Source organism: Gracilinanus agilis, chromosome 1 (assembly GCF_016433145.1).
Source record: "Gracilinanus agilis isolate LMUSP501 chromosome 1, AgileGrace, whole genome shotgun sequence".
Lineage (NCBI taxonomy): Eukaryota > Metazoa > Chordata > Mammalia > Didelphimorphia > Didelphidae > Gracilinanus > Gracilinanus agilis.
In genome coordinates this window covers 745179425-745195723 of record NC_058130.1, presented here as the reverse complement: position 1 = coordinate 745195723, position 16299 = coordinate 745179425, and the positions used below count along the sequence as shown (strand labels likewise).

Below are 16299 nucleotides of genomic sequence, written 5' to 3'. Positions count from 1 at the left end.
AAGAAAGAAAGAAAGAAAGAAAGAAAGAAAGAAAGAAAGAAAGAAAGAAAGAAAGAAAGAAAGAAAGAAAGAAACTTGAATGGCTCTGAAGTCCAAGGACCTGGGTTTTAAATCCTGACTTTAACCTCACTAGGCTTCAGTTTTCTCATCTGTAAAATGAGGAGGTTAAACTAGAAGGCCTCTTGAGACCTCTTTCAGGTCCAGTTCTGTGGTTTAGTTCAAACCTCTCATTTTATAAGATGAGGAAACTGAGATCAAAAGATTTTAAGTGATTTTGCCCAAGGTAGCAGATCAGAAATAGAGTTCAAGTCCTATGCTTCTGAATTCATTGTCATTTCCATTGTGCCTCCTACAGAGGTTAATACTGTAAAACTACAAGCTTCTGGAACCAGGGTAGGACAAGGATAAGACATTCAGTTCTGACCTCAAAATGTCTCAGATGCATGTAGCTTCAGAAGTGGTATTAATGCTCAATCCCAAAGAGAACAAGTTATTTACATAATAACAGGAACTCTTAATTTCTCTAGCCCTTTGGAAATTTATTGAACTCCTTCCTTACCACAACTCTGGGAGGCAGATTGTAAAAAATATTGGTCCGGGGGGAGCTAGGTGGCTCAGTTGATAAAGAGTCAGGTCTGAGGATGGGAGGATCTGGGTTCAAATGTGGCCTTACTCTTCCTAGTCATGTGACCTTGGGCAAGTCACTTAACCCCAGTTGCCTAACCCTTACTACCCTTATGTCTTAGAACCAATACTTAGTATCAATTCTAAAACAGTAAGGGTTGGTGGTGGTGGTGGTGGTGGTGTGTGTATGTTTTAAGTATTGCTCCCTATTTTTACAACAAATATTTATTAAGGATTTACCAGATACTGTACCAAATGCTTGGAGATACAGATAAATGCAAAAAAAAATATTTTCAAGTATCTTATTAGTCACAGGTGACAACATGCAAACTTCTATGAACAGATGTCAGATGGAGAAATAGATGGAGAGAGAGAGAAAGAGGGAGAGGGAGAGAGAAAAAGAGAGAGGAAGAGGGAGGAGAGAGATGATAAATAGGCAGATGATAGGTTAAAAAAAAACAGTTAATGGGGGCAGCTGGGTAGCTCAGTGGATTGAGAGCCAGGCTTACAGACGGGAGGTCCTGGGTTCAAATCTGACCTCAGATACTTCCCAGCTGTGTGACCCTGGGCAAGTCACTTGACCCCCATTGCCTACCCTTACCACTCTTCTGCCTTGGGGCCAATACACAGTATTGACTCCAAGATGGAAGGTAAGGGTTTAAAAGGAAAAAAAGGCAGTTAATAGATCAATAGATGATAGATAGAGGTAGATACACATATGTATCTATCTACATATATCTATATACACAGTAAATTGGAGATAATCTCGGAGGGAAATCACTAGCAATAAAGGGAATCAGGAAAAGTTTTTATTTGTTGTTTATTTTTTTTTGGGGGGGGGGTTGTTGTTGTTGTTTTTCCCAGAAGGTAGAATTTTAGCTAAGACTTCAAAGAAGCCAGGAGGCAAAGATGAGGAGAGGAGAGCATCCCAGTGGACAAACTTGGGAGAGAACCAATAAAAATGCACAGAGATGAGGAAGAAAGCTCAGGGAAAAGCTCCCATGAGCTTTCCCTCAGAGAAAAATCCCAGTAAAGAGGCTCCAAGGTTACCCAACCAGTAAGTATTCGAGGTGAGATTTGAATCCAGCTCTTCTGACTCTAAGACCACTCCATAAGAAAATGAATAATGGAAATGGATCTAAAATGTCCTCTTCTGGGGGCAGCTAGGTAGCTCAATGAATTGAGAGTCAGGCCCAAAGATGGGAGGTCCTGGGTTCAAATCTGGCCTCAGATACTTCCTAGCTGTGTGACCCTGGGCAAGTCACTTGACCCCCATTGCCTACCCTTACCACTCTTCTTTACCTTGGAACCAATATTGATTCCAAGATGGAAGGTAAGAGTTTTAAAAAAAATAAAATGAAATGAAATGTCCTCTTCTAATTTTTATCTGAATATATAGCTGTTTGAATCACAGCATTTTCTCAGTACCCACAGGCAATTCTTGCAAGATTCTAAGTTTGTGAGGCAGTGCTCATTTATTTACAGGAATCTCTCCATTACAACAATAAAATAATTGGTCCAGACCCTGAAAAATGTTTCAAGAGATTAAAAAATATATGGGCAGATACATATGGCTCACATTTCTATAGTAGCCACTATGTGCCAGGCGCTTTACAGACATTATCTTGATGGATCCTTACAACAACTCTGGGAGGTAGGTGTTATTATTCTCTCCATTTTCTCTGTTGTTCTTGTTCAGTCATTTCAGTCGTGTCTAACTCCTAGTGACCCAATCTGGGCTTTTCTTAGCAGGAGTGACTTGCCATTTCCTTCTCCAGCACTTTTGACAGATGAGAAAAATTGAGGCAAATAGGGACTAAGTGACTTGTCCAGGGTCATACAGCTAGTAAGCATCTATGATTGAATTCAAACTGTGGGTCTTCTTAGCTCTGAGTTTAATGCTCTGTCCACTGTGCCACCTAACTGCTTAACCTCCCATAGAATATATGATCCAGTCACAACTGCCCACAGGTTAATAAGATCAAACAGCAATCAGAAGCCTTTTGTGCAAATGGCTCAGCGCATTCAAATTTTTTTTTTATATTCATCATAACATCTTTTCTCAGTTTCCCAAGTTCTCTCTCATACTCAGTGGGCATCCTTGGGTTTCTGGGTGCCCAGACCCCTCTGAGAACCCCCCTCCATTTTTTCCATTCATGTTCTAGGTCAGGAGGGTTCCGACTCACTTGAGTTTTCTTAAAAGCAGGAGGTGAAGTTGTCAACATTTGCCAAAGGGACAAAAGCTAGCCAACAGGGACTGAGAGTAAAGGAAGCTTCCAGAGACCATCATTCGGTTTATTATTGTATGGACAAAAGAAATGAATGGAAAAGTATTTATGAAGTGTTTACTGGGTGCAAAGCACTGGCTCTACCAATAGAAAAGCAGGGCAGTTCCTAATCTGAGAACTCACAGCCACAATTGAATAGAGGGGAAACAGCTGCTTTTTTTGGGGGGGGGAGGCTCAACAGCCTATTGGAAGGAGAGGTCCAGAGGCCAGTGATGCTGAGGAACCTTCTTTAATGGCATTTCCATGAAGAAAATCACATCCATTTCTGATACTGAGTCACTTGATGGTGTCACAGACTCTGGTGGCAAAGCAGTTTCTTTTCTGGCTGAGAGCCTAGTATGCTACTGAGGGGGAATCCCCAAAGGCATTGCTCCTTTGGGGCTGGAAGCAGGGCAGGCTGCCTGGTACAGTGCTTGGCTGCCCAAGACCATTAAGTCACTTAACTCTTGCTCCTAGTTTCCTCAGTCACAAAATAAAGGGGTTGGACTAGATGACCTTTGAGATCCCACCTTTAAAGTCTATGATCCAATATGTAAGTCTCCTCAGTTTACCCAAAGTTTAAAGTAGGATTTCCCAATGAATCACCAGTCCTCTTGTCACTTGATCAGGCCTGATGCTTCCAGCTACTCCATAGCTCAAAAGAGGGAAAGCAGAAAAGGAGTTAGGAAGGAGGTCAGAAAGATACAGTGGCCATGTGTGTTTGTGACCTTGGGCAAGTTACTTTCTTTGGGGGGCCTCATTTCAGTAGCCACTCATTAAGCTTTAACTCAGGGAGGCAGCTGATCAAACAGAAAAAGAACATTGATGCTGGAGGTTAGAAAACCTGGGTTTGAAGGAGTAATCCAAATTCAAGGAACTTCAGTTTCTCAGTCTTTAAAATGGGAGTAACAACACTTCCACTGCCCAACCTCTCAGGACATTTGTGAGGAGAGGACATATATATGCATGTGCATATGTATAAATATAACATATCTTTATAAACATGTCTATTTCTTGTGTACACATATGTATGTAAATATATCTTTTTTTATGCTTTTAACTTCCATCTTAGAAACAATACTGTGTATTGGTCCCAAGGCAAAAGATCGATGAGGGCTGGGCAATGGGGGTCAAATGACTTACCCAGGGTCACATAGCTAAGAAGTGTCTCAGGCCAGATTGGAACCCAGGACCTCCCATCTCTAAGCCTGACTCTCAATCCATTGAGCCACTCAGCTGCCCCCCTATATAGCTTTATATGTATGTATATATACCTTTATATGTAGATATATATATGTAGCTTTTTTCCCATGTAGCTTTATATATGCGTATGTGCATATATATACCTACATATCTTTGTGTTTCTATATTTATATATATGTATACTTATATATGTATTTATATGCCTTAATATATTTACATATGTATATTTACATGTGTGTATATCTACACATATGTTTTTATGTGTACATATAACTCAGTATCTTTATATGTGTGGATACTCCTTTATATACCTATATACCTATATAGGTATGTTTATAATCTGTATAAATCTTTATGTATATATACTTTACATCCATATATGTGTGTATGTGCCTTTATATGCCAATCTATCTCTTTATATGTATGTATTTCTCTGTACCTATATATATTTTGTTGTTCGCAGTCATTTCTTTGTGACCCCATTTGGGGTTTTCTTGGCAGAGATACCAGAGTGGTTTTGCCACTTCCTTTTCCAACTCATTTGACATATGAGGAAACTGAGGTAAACAGGGTAAGTTTTCTTGGCAAAGATACTGGACTGGTTTGCTACTTCCTTCTCCAACTCATTTGACATATGAGGAAACTGAGGCAAACAGGGTTAATTTTCTTGACAAAGATACCAGAGTGGTTTGCCATTTCCTTCTCCATCTCATATGATAGATGAGGAAACTGAGGCAAATAAGGTTAAGTGACTTGCCCAGGGTCACACATGCAGTGTCTGAGGCCAAATTTGAGCTCAAGAAGACAAATCTTTCTCACTCAAGGTCCAACACACTGTCCATCCCCTGGGCCATCTATTGTAATGCAAAGATGCAATAGAGGCTTTAGCCCTTGCAAAAGTTAACTGAAAACTTCTGGCAGTTAAACCTTAGAATCCTGACAAACAGTCAGTTGGTTCTGAGGCTTGAAGAGAGCGGAAGGACCAACTGGAGCTCTGCCTTTGGCTTTTGGCTTTGCTTTTGGCCTGTGCCTTGTCTCTGGACAATTTGAACTTAGCTAATTTCTCTGGACCTCTCCCTGACCTTCTCCATACCATTCCCCTGTTTCCTTTCCTGTTTTCCTGTGGGCTCTGGGAGGAAGTTTGGCTTTTGGGTTTTTAGTGAATAGACTTTGTGGGTTTGGTTTCCCTATAGGCAAGCAGGACATCCTTGAATCAAACTATCCCTTACTTTATTGATTTAGTATACCCTCTACTTTAAAGCAGCCAAACCTTCCCTGGCTGAGAGAGCAGGTTCTCTCTCAGTCTAACCCATTCCTGTGACCTTCCTCCATCTTGAGTTTCTCCCCAGTGGCTGTCAGAAACCCCAAACCCTTCTCTCCCTCTGACTAACCCTGAACATTAATAAATCCCTTTGTTACCTAATCAAACCCTCTGGCGAATCATTGTATTGAATAATTAGGCAGGGGTTGAAGGGAAAGGAATTATTATCTTTTATTTTCTGAGGGAACTGGAGGCATCCATCTTGGGAGGAAGTAGTTGCCCGACACTTCCTCCTGCATCCTCGTCAGTTTCAGTGACAGAGAGGAGCCTTGTGACTTCTCCTTTGAGGATTTGAGAAACTGACAAGAAAGCCCTCAAGTCAGATTTAAACCATTCCTGACTAGCCCTATTCCTTGTGTCTGTAGAAGTACCTTTCCTGCCTGGAAGGGTTCAGCCTATTTCCCCCAGTATCCTCTGTCTCTAGCCTGAGTGTTTAGTCTGTGTTGGCTGCCTCTCCTGAATACCTCACCTGTACCCTTACCATCCAAATACCTCCTTGTCCATTCCTCCCTAAACTTAGTCATCCCTTTCATTCCTCCTCCTATTACCTATCTCACCTTTTATTCCTTCCTTTGACCTAAAGATTCAGAAGACCACCTCACACTTTCTTCATAACACCAGTTGCCCTTACATATTTTCATATGTGTGTATGTATAATAATACATGTATTTGTTTGAATGTTATTTTTATTGTTACTCTTCCCATTTCTAAGATCAACGACAGGACTTGGGAAAGAGATAAGAAAAGGTAGCCCTTTAATTCTTTGTAAGAGGAGAGGTAGGTTGTAAAGAAGTCTAACTCAGCCTCTTCCTCTTTCACCTACACGAATGGCAAACCAATGGTTTTTTCTTTCATTTAACCCCTTGAGGGCTCTGGCAGGCTAATCCCAATAATTGCTGTTTTTCAAGTCATTGTGTCTAGCTATGGTTTCTTCTTCAAGGCAGGAGGATGAAAATGAGTAAAGGAGAAGGGATTTGGACGGAAATTTTCATCTTCATTTTTTTTAAATAAGAAGAAAAAAAAGAAATCATCAAAAAAAAATCACAAAAGAGATGTAAAGAGAGGAATGAATAAGTAAACACAGGATGTTCCCAAAACCTCAATGCGGTTTTAAACTATTAAAGTTTGAAACCGTATAAAGACTTTTGGAGCATCTTTTATTGACATTAACATGACATATTCATTTTGTGATTCTGAACTATCCAATAATTTGAGGGTTTGGGGAGAGGCAAAGTCTCATTTTTCTTAAGATTTTAAGCTTTATTAAGGTTTCATTTAGGCATTGAAGCCATGATTTGAAGAATCTCTTCTTTCCTCCTCCTCCTTCTCCTCCTCTGTTGTTCTTCTTTCCTTTTCAAAACAGACCAGTGACATCATGGATGATATCTTGACCTCCTGAATTCATCTGGTTAATAAGTAAGAATCCTTATAACCAGCTGAGAGAGGAGAGAATTTCTTCTCCTTCCTGGCAGTTTTTGAATGTTCAATGAAATAATTCACTAATTCTAAAAACTAAGGGAAGAAGAAAAAATAAATCCACATTTCTTTTTGTGAGAAAAGTATATATTTTCATTCTTAAGGAGACCTACGAGAACATCATAGCCAATTGCATTCAAAGGGCCGAAGACATCAAGTTTAAAGGAATTCATCCCCAGAGTTATCTTATTTAGCACATAATGTCTGTAGGTTTGAGAAAGTGAAAGGAAAGGGATTTTTAAAAAATCAGACCCATGATTTCTGTGTTTAAGAAACAGTCTACCAAAGCTGATCTAAAACTTTTCTTATAGAGTTGCCTGAAGCATTGAGAGAAGAAATGACTTGCCTAGGATCACATAGCTAGTATGTATCAACTTAAAGCCAGGGATAGATTTTGTGATTTGTATTCTCTACTCAGCCCTCTCTACCTAAAATTATGGTAAATTTTTAGGGAGAATTATTGAACCAGTTTAAGGGGAATACTCATAAGATCATAGATTTAGCATTGGAAGAGAAATCAGAGACAGCCTAGTCCAAAATTTTCATTTTTATCTTCTTTTTATCTTTATCACTTTTATCTTCATTTTTATCTTTACCTTCATTTATCTTACCTTTTCATCTTTTATCTTCATTTCATCTTATCAATTTTATCATCTTTTATCTCATCCAGTTGTATCCAGCTCTTTATAACCTCATTTGGAATTTTCTTGGCAAAGATACTAAGTGGTTTGCTATTTCCTTCTACAGCTCCTTTGATAGATAAGGAAACTGAGGCAAACAGAGTTAAATGACTCATCCAGAGTCACACAGCTAGTAAGTATCTGAGGTCAGATTTGAAATCAGAACTTCCTGACTCTAGGCTTAACACTCTATCCGCTGTGCCCCCTAGCTCCCCCTCTTTTATAGATGAAGGCAATTGAGACCCAGAGAGATAAAGTTGACTGGGGTCACACAGGTAACAAGTGACACCCAGGTTACAGAATCATAGGTCTAGAGCTAGAGTGCCTCATTTTCCTTACTCTCTTCCATGGACTCTGGCATCTGGCCACACTGATATTCCTGCTGTTGGATTCCACCATGACCCTCCATTTTTCCATTCTGCTTTTTTTTTAAACCGTCTTTCCCTGCCATTCCCTGGCTTCTATTACTTTCTTCTAAACTCAGCAGAAATCTCGCCTTCCTCAAGAGTCCAAGTAGCCCAATGCCCACTGCTAGAGCCTCTCATCCCAGGTTACCTTCCATTTACACTGAATATTTGTACATCGGTAGTTGTTTGCATGTAGAACATGGGGTCATGGAGAGCTGAGACCATATTTTGTCTTTCTTTCCATTTTAGACACTTACAGGGCTTGACCCAGAATCAGGCTGAATAAAGGTCAGCTGAATGACTGGCACAGAAGGGTTAAGTAACTTAGCCAAGATCGCATGTGTATCCACACAGGTTCTTTATATTTCTGTTGAGACTGAAGGGTAGTGGCACAGCAAGGTGGCTCAGGGGATAGAATCTGGCCTGGAGACAAGAGGTCCTAGGTTCAAATCTTCCCTCAGATACTTCCTAGCCCTTTTAAACTCCAACTGCCTAGCCCTTACTGCTTTTCTGCCTTGGAACTGATATTTAGTATGGATTCTAAGTCAAAAGATGAAGATTAAAATAAAATAAATACAATAAAATAAAGGATCGTGTATAGGCAGATGAGGGAACTATTGGGAAAATGGCCCAAATATGAAGAAGCTTTTATTGCCAGCTGTTGAGATGATCTGCCATAATTGGGAAATGGACTGGCCAAGCCTATTGGAAATAGGCATCTGTTAAGCTGAACCCTATGTCTCCAGCTCAATGGGGTGGTTTAGAACAGGATTGTTATTGGAAACCATTATTCATTTTACAGCTGTCATTCTGGTGGGGGGGGGCTTCCCACCCCTACCCCAGCAATCTCAACCTTGAAATCCATCCGCCCCTTCCTATGTGAATGTTTGAGATCTATGGCTTAGGAGATAGCTCCCTAATGAGGGGAGGAGATGTACTCAGGTGGTCTTTGATGACAGGTGGTCTTTCCCAACAGGTGGCCTCAAAGGGGGAATTTGGTAGCATTTCCCTGAACAGTTGCACTTTAAAAAAAAATCTGAAAACTTCTGGCAAGGCTTAACTATTTTAGGCAGAACTACAAAGTTATTAACACTGATGGATGACAAAACTGCATCTGCACTAAGAGGTGGGTGATGGTGATTAGGAGGTCTCCCAGCTGGCTTTGATCAGAAGTGACAAGCTCATCAGGGCTAGGGCTCTCCAGCCCTTCTCTGCCTTTCTCCCACCCTTCCCCGGGGGCCAGACCCGCACCTGTTTGTACTTTTAGACTATTCTACCTCCTACTGCCTCCCGGCACTTAGCTCCTCTCTCTGAACACACAACTGGAATTGGCTAGTTTTGAACAACCTGATTATTCATTTACAAAATACTTTCCTTCCTGCCAGTTCTCTGGAACAGGACCTTCAGCTCTGAGGTTTGTATCTACGTCTTGGATTTGGAAAAACTCATTTCCCCCCTTGAATTTCAATTCAAGGCTCAGAGCAAAGAGCAAAAGCGGCCACATTCAACAAATATCAAAGAATTCTGAGAAAGAGCAGCTAGCGTCTATAGAGCACCCAATAAGTTAAATCAATGTTTTATTTATAATTATCTCCTTTGGTCCTCACAACATAAAACCAGGGCCAAGTCTTATTTATTAGTTCAATTGGCTTTCTTACTTTCAGTTTTATTCATCTCTCCTTTGATTGTCAAGATTTCCAATTTGGTGTTTAATTGGGGGATTTTAATTGGTTCCTTTTCTAGTTGGTTTTTTGTTTGTTTGTTTGTTTGTTTTTTTAAGTTTCACATGGTCCTTATAACATAAGGAGTGTACACGGTAATGGAAACATTATCAGTGTGACTGATTCTGCTACTAAAAGCCATGCAATGATCTAGGTCAACTCTGAGGGACTTAAGAGAAAGAATGCTACCACATCTGGAGAAAGAACTGTGGGAGAAGAAAATATCTTATTTATCACTTGTTTATATGGGTATGTGATTTGGGGTTTTGGCTTTAAAAGATAATTCTATTATAAATATGAATAATATGGAAATAGGATTTGAGTGATCATGTATGTATAACCCAATGAAATTGCTTGTCAGCTCTGGGAGGGGGGAGAGAAGAGAAGAGGGAAACAAGAAGAAACATGTGAACATGGGACTTAATTAATTAATTAATTAATTAAATGACATAAGGAGTGCAGCCATGATTGAGCCCAGGACCCTAAAAAGAGTTGAAGTTGGAAATTATAAGACCTGAATTTCAATGCCAACTCTGTCATTTGCTGTGTGACCTTGGGCAAGTCCTTCCCTTCTCTGGTCTGTAAAATGAGGAAACTGAACTTTGTATCCTAAAGGATACCCTTATGGTTCTTGATCTATGAGCCCAGAAACTAAAGAGCCTACATTCTATCAGAGAAAATAGCATATGAAGTATATTCAAAAGATAATTTGGGGCAAGGTGAGTATTAATAGCCAGAGGAAGAGAAAATTAAGAAAAGTTTCATGCAGGAGGTGACTTTCAAGTCATTCTTTAAAGAATGTTATATATTCTAACAGGCTCAAGTGAGGGAATTCATTTCAGGTACAGGGGACAGACCATCTTTGCAAAGATCCAGTGGTAGGAGATGGAATCTATATTCCAAGACTAGTTTGACCAGAACCAAGAGTGCATAGAGGGGAGGTGATGCATGAAGAAACTGACTCATGATAGGTAGAAAGCAATGGATTTGGAGAATTCAAATCTCACCTCTACCCCTTGCTACCTTTGTGACCTCCAGGAAGTCATTTAACCTCTGGGATCTTTTTTCTTTTCTATTAAATGGAACATTTAAGTTAAATCAGTTCTGAAATCTCCTAACTCTAACTAATTGTGTGAGGGAAGAAGGGTCAGAGTCAAGTTTTAAAAGGCTTTAAATGCCAAAGAGCATAATTTAAATTTTATCCTAGGTGTCATAGGGAGCCATTGGAGTTTATAAAGCAGGAGAGTGACCTGAACATACCTGTGACTCAGGAATATCGATTTGACAACTGTACGGAGGATAGACTGAAGAAAAGAGAAAGTTGAGGCAAAGAAACCATTGAAAGAGGCTGTTGCAGTAGTTCAGCCACCCTCTTTTCTGGTCTTACACTTCCTGAAGGATGCCCCGACTTGTTTGAAGAATGATTTACGTATGTCCACCTTCAGAGAAAGAAAGAACTGATAAATACAAACAAGCAAAACATTGTTCTGTATTTACATATATCATATTATCAGATGATGCCTTCTCGTGGGGAGGGAGGAGGGTGATACCTGGGAATTTTAATGTAACAAATTGATTAACTTTTAAAAAAAGATATTAGTAGGTGCATCACTTTTTTCTTCTGGTTTCATCAGAGATTTCACTAGGGGTATGGAACTGACTTTCATTGATGAAGATTAGCACCTCTTCTGTAATCTGAAAGTTATCTGGTTGGCAGCTAGGTGGTTCAGTGGATAGAGAGTCAGGGCCAAAGATGAGAGGTCCTGGGTTCAAATCTGCCCCCAGTCACTTTCTAGCTCTGTGACCCTGGGCAAGTCACTTAACCATAATTGCCTAGCCCTTACCACTCTTCTGTTTTAGTATTGATCCGAAGATGAAAGGTAAGGGTTTAAAAAAATTAACTATGGATACCAAAAGATCGAGTGATTTGCCCAGGAGGAGCCTTATCACAAGGAAGACCTGAGTTAAAGTCTGTCTCATACATTTACTACTAGCTGAGTGACCCTGGACAAGTCACTTAACCTGTTTGCCTCAGTTTCTTCATCTCTAAAATGGGGCTTGTAATAGCATCTACCTCCCAGGGCTGCTATAAGGATGAAATAATAGATTACTCATAATCATCTAATATTAAATTTTTGCAAGAATTGATGTTCTTCATCAATATTTCCCTCGGCTAGCTTCTCTCTCTTCTTAAGGGTTACACATCAACAATTAAATGGATCATACTCTGATAGGAAATGGATGGATCCTGATCTTTAAGACCGTGAGCTTCTTGAGAACAGGAACTACTTTTTCTTTGACAAAAGTGGCAAACCACCCCAGGATGTTTGTCAAGAAAACCTCAAATGGGGTCGTCATGCAGAGTCAGACATGACTGAAATAAATGAACAACAAAGTGTCTCAGAGGCTTGGGACATGGTAGGGGATTAATAAAGGCTTGTTCATATATAAATGTATAAGGTACAGAACTTGAACTCTCATCTTCCTGCCTCTTAACCCTGATTTCACAGGTTGTCTGACCACTCTAACAGGCTTTATGTATCCCAAGGGATATCTTGTGGATTTTAAAGACATTTTCATCAGAGGAGGGTAACTTTCTCTTATCTTCTTCATTTTTTTTTAACTTTCACCTTCCATCTTAAAATCAGCACTATGTAAGGCAGAAGAGTGGTAAGGGCTAGGCAAAAGGTTAAGTGACTTGCCCAGGGTCACACTGGCAGAAAGTGTCTGAGGTCCGATTTGAACCCAACCTCCGGTCTCCAGACATGGCTCTCTAGCCACTGAGCCACCATCTTTGTGATATCTTCTTGCAGATCAGAAAGTCTTGAGTCTACAGGAGACCTACCTCCCAAAAAGGGGAGGGAGAAGTAAATGTGGGAAAGCAGGTTCATTTCACTTACAGAACAGCTCAACCTGGGAATAAACTGGTTCCTTTGATGATCTAATGGGCTTTGATATGGATAGAAGGAGAGATAGGCAGCTCCAGATAAACCCACCAGTAGCTCTAAGAAAATTGCTCAGGCCAAGGGAGTGCCAAGCCACCAGAGGAGTCCCTTTCAGCTTCTTCCCCCAGTGTCCACCCTCTGGCTATTAAACCATTGAGCTGAGCAATTTCCTGCTCAGAAGGAACTTCGGGGACCTATAGGAATGTGTCACTGGAGCAACCTGTCCCCCCCCCCTTCAGCCCCCCAATCCCCTCCCTTCTAGGGCCCTGGGGAGGCTGCTGAAGATCTTGTCTCCTTTCTCAGAGGTCATAACTTGAACCATGACGAATGGCTGCAGCCTCCTCCTTGAGATTTAAGGCCAGTGTTTCATCTCTGAGGATTCTCAAAGCCAGTGACCACCAGTGCTCATGGGATCCTGAAGGGGTCCTGAGAGGGCATCTAACCCACTGCTCCTCATTTTTACAGATGAGGAAACTGAGACCCAGGGAGACTTACCTACAACCATACAAGTAGCAAACATCAGAGGCAAGATTCAAACCCAGGTCCTCTGACTCCCATGCCAGGGCTCTTTCAGCTCCTCCAAGTAGATCAGGAATAGATTAGGAAATAGTGGAGATAAATGAAAGGGTCTTTCCTCTTAGGGAGGTAAAAATAAAGACAAATATAAAACACACCCAACCTGTCACACACTCCATGTTCCAGCCAGACTGGCCATTTGCTGCTCCCCAAATATGATATTATGGGCAGCTGGGTGGTCCAGTGGATAGAGTGCTGGAGCTGCAGACAAATCTGGCCTCAGATACTTACTATGTGACCCTGGCCAAGTCACTTAACCCTGTTTGCCTCAGTTTCCTCATCTGTTAAATGAACTGGAGAAGGAAGTAGCAAACCAGTCCAGTATATTTGCCAAGAAAACTAACCCTGTTTGCCTCAGTTTCCTCATCTAATAAATGAATTGGAGAAGGAAACAGCAAAACAGTCCAATATCTTTGCCAAGAAAATGAACCCTGTTTGCTTCAGTTTCTTCATCTGTCAAATAAGTTGGAGAAGGAAGTGACAAACTACTCTGGTATCTTTGTCAAGAAAACTAACCCTGTTTGCCTCAGTTTCCTCATCTGTCAAATGAGTTGAAGAAGGAAGTGGCAAACTACTCCAGCTTCTTTGACGAAAAAATAAATGGAGTCGCAAAGAGTTGGGCAAACTGAAAAAGGACTCAAACAAAAATGTACAGGACATTTCATCTCCATCCTCTATGCCTCAGCCTCAGTTTTCTCAACTGCAAAATGGACTCCCTTCTTCACTTCTTGAAATCCCTCAACCTCCTCAAAAGCTCAGCTTACATATCACCAATCTACACAGGGTTCCCACAATACCCTCAAATGTCTACTGCCTTCTTCACCCTGGTTTACTTATTATTTATTTTGGATGTAGTTTATATGGAATTATCTGTATTTAGGTTATCCATCCCCAAGTACAATACAAGCTTCTTGAGGGCAAGGATGATTTTGTTTTTGTCTTTGTATCCCTGAAACCTTTCACGGTGTCTGGCACATAATAGGTGCTACAAGCTTGTGGAATCACATCCTCCAAGAGAAATGATTCTCAAAAACCAGTGCCTGGGGTGGCAGCTGGGTGGCTCAGTAGATTGAGAGCCAGGCCTAGAGATGGGAGGTCCTGGGTTCAAATCTGGCCTCAGACACTTCCCAGCTGTGTGACCCTGGGCAAGTCACTTAACCCCCATTGCCTAGCCCTTACCACTCTTATGCCTTGGAACCAATACATGGTATTGATTTTAAGGTGGATGGTAAGAGTGTAGCTTCTTTTTTTAAATGGCTACAAGTTCCCTTTGGGATCTGTACTTAGAGGTGCAGCTTAGTTAGCATGGTGTAATGGTGAGAGTACTGGATTTGGAGAAAAGAAGACTTGCACTTGAATCCTACCTCTGACACTTCAGAGATTTGTGACTTTGGACAGACCACTTAACCTACTGTGCCTCAGTTTCCATGTCTGTAAAATGAGGGATTTAGATTCAAAGGGCTCTTTCAGCTTTTAATCTCTGGACCAATGAATGACTTTAAGAAGGTCCACAATAGCTTTGTCAGGGAGAAAGTCTTTACTAAGGAATTTAAAGCCAATGAAAACAGGGAGAGAAGTATTGGCTCATTCTAGGTAGAGTTTTCTAATATAGCAATTATTTCATAAGAACCTCAGACAAAGACAGAGAACAAGAAATATGACCCACTAGGGTCTAAGCAGACAACAAGGCATCAGTGAGTGGGATCGAAGTTCTTCTACTTACTAGCTGTGTGACCTTGGGCAAGTCAAGGTCTCTTCCAGGGTCAGCCTCAGTTTACCTATTCTGTGAAATGATACACTCAAAAGGATGAACACCTGTGAAACCCTGAGAAATTCACTTAGCCTACATTAGCCTCGGTTTCCTCGTCCTTACAATGAGGAGGTTAGCATCAATGGCTTCTGTAATTGTTTCCAGCTCTAAATCGATGACTCAAAGATTTTATGGGACATTTTTTTCATGTGATTTGCTTTAATGTGGTATCCACTTTATTACAGAGGCTAAGAATTGATCTCAAAATGAGATATGCCTATAGCTAATATCCACAACTGAGTTGTATCCAGTAGGACCTAACCCATAAATATGGGATATTTCTTAAAAATTCTTATGTTCTCTTTTAGAATCAATACTAAGTATTGGTTCTGAGGCAGAAGAGTGGTAAGGGCTAGGCAATGGGAGTTAAGTGACTTGCCCAAGGTCACACAGCTAGGATGTATCTAAAGCCATTTTTATTTTAAACTCTTACCTTCCATCTTAGAATCAATACTGTGTATTGTTTCAAGGCAGAAGAGTGGTAAGGGCTAGGCAATAGGGGTAAAGTGACTTGCCCAGGGTCTCACAGCTGGAAATTGTCAGATCAGATTTGAACCCAAGACCTCCTGTCTCTAGGCCTGGTTTTCAATCCACTGAGCAACTCAGCTGCCACTTCTAAGGCCATTAAAATTTTTTATCTTTATTTTATTCCAATAACAAACTCACCCATAAGTTTTCCAAAATTATATGATTCATGCTTTCTCCCTTCCCTCTTCCCTCCCCCCTCCTGGAGTTGACAAGAAATTCCACTGGGTTTTACACATATTATCACTCAAAACCTATTTCCATAGCATTCATTTTTATAACAGAGTAATTCTATAGAACCAAAAACCTCAAATCATCTATCTAAGGCCATGTTTGAACCCAAGTCCTCCCGCCTCCAGGCCTGGCACTCTATCCACCGTACCACCTCGAGACCCTACACTTTGCCCACTTTTTAAATGAAGGGAAATAGAGAGGGGGGATGATTTGGAGTCTGAAGAGGCGAGTTCAAATCCAGAATTTGTCACTTTTACTTCTATTACTTTGGACAAATCACTTATAAACTCTCAAAGCTGCCATTCCACACCAATAAATTTTAAAAGTTTACGGCTCAACCTCTGAAGTTTCTTCCAGCTCTAGACCTACGTGTGTCCGACTGATTTTCCAGCTCTAAGGCCCATTTCTCAAGGCTTTTCCTCTTCAAAATTGTACCTAAGCAAGCGCCTTCCATCCGGTCACTGACTGGTTTAGACCCCTGAAATCATACCCTTAATATTAAAGAATTAA

General features: G+C 40.7%; 1 pseudogene; it reads left to right on the top strand.

The window, feature by feature from the left end:
• LOC123256840 overlaps positions 1–16299 on the top strand; it is a 90430-nt pseudogene that overhangs the window by 14376 nt on the left and 59755 nt on the right.